Consider the following 4,999-nt stretch of genomic DNA (forward strand, 5'->3'; position numbering starts at 1 on the left):
AATGTGCATAAGGAAATGCACAACTACCCTCATGAGGCTGGTGGCATTATCCCGATTCTATAGCTGAGAACAGTTATGACACCAAGATGCCCAAGTTCTCACATTCAGTAAGTTTTATCTAGCTTGTTCTTTTCAACAACCCTATGTTTTCTCAAAGAGCTTCTACTGGTTATTATTTGAAGACAGTAGATTCACTAGTCACTCAGTGCTTTCTAAAATCCATGTGGTTTCTCTCATTTACTCTTAAAAACAACCCGGAAGGCACTTATTAATCTCCATTTACAGAGTCCTGGGCATCAAAGTATTTAGAAGACTTGTTAAAAAAAAAAGTAGCAACAAAAACAGGGTTTAAATCCAGAATTTTTCATTACATTTGGTGCTTTTCACACCATTACAGAGAACCTTAAAAATACCTCCAGCGAGACCAGCACTTGGTGTAATGGCTATGTTGCTGGATTCCCATGTAGTTGACCGTGTTTTAGTCCTCGACCCGGTGGCTTAAACTCAAACTGGGCACGCGTGTGTGCGTGCCCAAGATCCCAAGAGAATGGAGGAGATAGGATTGTAGCATGGCCATCCCCCCTGAGGGGGGGGTTGCTTTCTCGCTTTCTGTCTCTCTGCCTCTCTCTTTCTGTTGAGCACATGTGCCCTACAGCAAAAACATCCCCCTCCAAAAAAAATAAAAATATCCAGCATAGCACATAACATTTCACACTATTTTGATAATAGTTGTCAGGGACCAGCAGATGGTATAGTGTTATGTTGCTGGGCTCCCACATAGTCAACCATGGTTCGAGTCCCTGACCAGAGGCTTGAAATACACCAGATGTGTGTGCATGTGTACCCAAAATCCCAAGAAGATAATGGAGGAGAAGGGATTGTGGCGTGGTTATTCCCCCCTCAAAGGTGACTCTTTGTCTCTCTGTCTCTCTCTGTGTCTCTGGTGTGTACACATGCCCTATAGCAAAAATCTCTTCCTGAAAAAAAATTTAAAAAGGAGCTGTCATGTACAAGTTTTACATTGTGAAATCCTCAAGGAGAAAAAGTGACTGGTATTTGATATTTGTATTTCTCATCTCTATTGTAATATATAAGATGGTTTCTTGCTTGGAATATACATGTAGACAAAGGATCTAGAGTCAGAATTACTGGGCTCAATGCCCAGTTGTGTCATCTCCATTGGAGCTTATGGGAATTATTTAACCACCTGGAGCTCCCAAAACTCTCCCCCTCTCCTTAATTAGGCTTCAATTTAGTATGGTCTTCAGCGAGTTGTGAAGATTAAGAGTGAATGTATGGGAGCCAGCAGGTAGCATGGTGGTTAAGGCGCTGGACTCCCACAGAGCCAATCACAGTTCAAGTCCTGGACCTGGCAGCTTCTTTCTCACTTCCTCTCTCTCCCTCCCTCTCTTCCTCTCTGGTGAGTGCATGTGCCCTATAGCAAATGAAAAACTAATAATAATAAATAAAATAAAATAAAACAATTCTTCAAAAAAGAGAGAATGTATGTAAAATGATAAGCATGGTGGCAAGCACACAGTAATCTTTCAGTAAATGTTAGTGGTTATTATTCTTGTTATTGTTGAGGTCATTTACCTCATAAACTACTTCTTTCAGCTCTATAGTTATCTTTCTATAAAGCTGGTCCAGATGAGGCACAGTTAGACTATCTCCCTGTACCTTACACTATTATGTACAAAATGAGTGGTGGTTATCTGTTTTAATGCTCATCTCCCACACTGTAAGAAGTATTCCTTCTGGGAAATACCATCTTATACAATGTTGTAACATCATCGCCTAATAGTGCCTTACACACCTCTGACTAGAATATCCTTTACTACCTTTGTTAGAATATTTAGCAAACCCTTCTTTGTTCTTTAGAAACAAAATTCCTCCCAATGTGAAACTTTCTTAAGTGACTCAGGCAAAGATAAAATTCCCAAGAAAGTTGTCTGTTCATCTACAGGTCAGTCTAACTACACTGTGGATTCTTCCATGTCTAGAGTCTCATTTTATTCATTGTTTCAGCCCCAGCCGAAACACAATACATACGGCACATACTCAAGAAGTGTTTGTTTGGATGACTGAGTGATGAACAAATGAAGCAAGCAAGGACTAAAACATACAAAATACACTTGATAAATGGAATTTGAAGGATTATGAAGTAACTAAGCTTCAGGTTGCCATTCATTAATTGTTGTGACTACTGTAATTATTACAGAGAAGGATATTTTCAGAGGAATTCAAATCACCTGGAGTTATTTTAGTTTGTAGAGATAACAGGAGAGTATGTAAGTAGGTAACTATTTGGAGTAAGGGCAAATAAGATTTTGCTTCTTGTCTTGAACGATTTATCAAGCAGAACCATTTGAAAATTTCAGCATTATCATAAAGAATATTATAGGGTATAATGTGGAAGTATATTTTAAAAACAGACAAAAATTTAGATGGTTTCCACTGTGAGCAAAGGTTATAGTTTTCCTCTAAGCACATATATGTGTAGAAAAGAGCAAAGGAAAAAGAGCAAAAAATGGGAGAAGACTGGAAATGGCAAACAAACGGGATAGGAAAATGCAAAAACAAAGGAAGAGAGAAGAAAAGAGTGTGGCTTTCATTTGAATACTAAAATGGGATAGATCTATATGTCATATTAAATCACACTATAATGTAACTAGGAATTGATCTAAGACTGTTCAGTATGAAAATTTTTTTTCAATTACTAAATTTATATCATAACAATGAATATATGTCCTAAAACTTCATATAACTTATTTTTTTCCCTAAGAAAATCACTCTCTGCCATTCCCCTCTCTACCTCTTAGTGATTTGGGGGCAAATAAGAATTAAAAATGTTAAGAACAGTTAGAACATAATTCATTTTTATCCCATCTCATAATTGGTAATATACTGAAAAATTATCTATCTGATATGGTGAGTTAAAAACAATAGGAAAAAGGGAGTGTATTTAGATCTTGACAATTAACAATTGAAGTCTTATATAGGATCAATATGGCCTTGCTCTAGGAAAATGTCAATTTTATCTGTTTCTTTATTAATGTTAGTAGTTCCAACAAGTACAAATGAAATTAAGGCTTTGCACTCAGATTTTCTTCCCAAGGGCTCAATAAAAACCTTTAATTACACTTCAAAGACTTTGTACTGTGCAACAGTGAATATTCATAGTTAATATACACAGGAGTCCATTTTATCAAATGTTATGTGTGTCTGTGCTTTTATTCTTCTGTCATTCAACACTTCAATCAGGCTTCCTACCTTATCCCAGAAGTTTCTTCTAGATTGGGTTACCAATTAATACATCAAAAATTCAGCTATTTAGGTTTCCAGCTTGGGTAAAAACAGAAGTTCACTGTCTCATGTTCAGCAAGACGCGTCTTCATCAGGCCCAATCTCACGACTGTTAGATGGAAAAATAGGAACCAGAGGTCCCTTTAGTTATACTCACATCATCCTTTAAAATTGTGTGTATGTTTAAGAGAAAGAGAGAGAGAAAGACAGAAGGAGAAAGCATGTATGTGCAGAAAAGAAATAATAGGTGAAAGGCTATAAAATACTGTACCAGAAAATAAGACAGAAGGGAAAAATTCTGGGAGGAAGAAACATCCTAAGACAGAGAAGGGAGAGGGCTGACTCTGTAACACAGAGGTAATGTGCTGCTGGATCTCACATAACAATAATGGTTTAAATCTCGGCTCAGTTGGTCAATAACACAATGGGAAAGTATGTGAGAACCTAGGGTCCAACGGGCTGGAGGACAGGAGGAAGGGGCTCGTGGTGTGTACAGACCCTGTGGAGAATGCTTCTCTCTCCCTCTCTTTCTCTCTCTCACCCCCCACTTCTCTCTCTTTCACATGCATGTACACATGCTTTATCAGGAGTAAAGAAAAAAAAGAGGGGTAAGGACCTCTTGCTTACATTATATTGGTGCTTCATAAGGTAAACAGTTAAGAGCAGGAAAATTCAGAATTATCTGTGTATGGGCCCAACTCTTTGGGATGACCATTTGGGAATACAAATTAGAGGACTATCTTGACAAATTACAGGCAGAGAAAAACAAAAATAAAAACAAAGGTAAGCGAGAAGGGAAAATCCTCAAAGATAAAGACAAAGATGGGCAGAAGTTGTAGTGAAGGTAGAGAACTAAGGTTTCAGATACTGATCTGGCCAAAGTAGAAGAATGTGTTGTAACCATAAGCAATACTAAAGCCTTAGGTAGCTAGAACCTTTCAATTTGGCACTGCTGCCTTTCCCAGGGGCTGGGACCAATCAGGTTTAAAGATTCATCTAGGCCAAATGGCCCAAGTAGAAATGCAGAGTTTGGCGCGTCTTCTTCTCAGGCCATTTGCTGCACCTCTCTGCCTGCAACACAGGCTTGGTGGAGGGGCTGGAGTTGCAGGAGGGAGAAGAGGCAGGGAAGAAGTAATGCTAATATCTTAGCTGCTGAGGAGAGCTTCAACAGGTAATCTCAGCAGTATCAGGCTGATAAATGCAGTGGTCTGGGTACTAGGTGACTTTTTTTTTTTTTTTTTTCAGTTTTCACTCTAATCTATGTTTATAAGTTTATTCAAGAGTTCTTTCACCCTACACAAGGTACAAACACAACTTACTTAAAATGCTATAAAATTACAAAACTCAAAACAAGTTTCATAGTACTGACTGTACAGTAGCCAAAAAATAGCAATGTACATGTTGCCAAAATAACCCTCAAGATCACCATGAAGGGCAGGTACAATGGGCACCATCCTATAAGAGCTGGCTCTCCACTTGCCCACTAATGTCAGAGAACAAGGGAGATGTGTGCAGGGACACTTTCTGAACCACTCTGCGTTCTCTTCCTAATAACCCTCTACAGGGTACTATGACTGGGATGACTCTTCACATTGAGGAAAAAGCAAAACGCATTCAGTTCCACATCCCCAAAGCTCCCACTGTGAGACAGCATCTGTTGCCAGGAGTACCACTGGCTGGGGAAGGGAATTAG

General features: G+C 38.7%; 1 protein-coding gene across 1 annotated transcript in view; it reads right to left on the bottom strand.

Moving 5' to 3' along the window:
• The window catches only part of DIAPH2 (diaphanous related formin 2), a gene marked incomplete at its 5' end in the record, with an annotated part of 1,076,033 nt that overhangs the window by 668,869 nt on the left and 402,165 nt on the right, over positions 1-4,999 (bottom strand).

Source organism: Tupaia chinensis, unplaced genomic scaffold (genome assembly GCF_000334495.1).
Source record: "Tupaia chinensis unplaced genomic scaffold, TupChi_1.0 Scaffold144482_1, whole genome shotgun sequence".
NCBI lineage: Eukaryota > Metazoa > Chordata > Mammalia > Scandentia > Tupaiidae > Tupaia > Tupaia belangeri.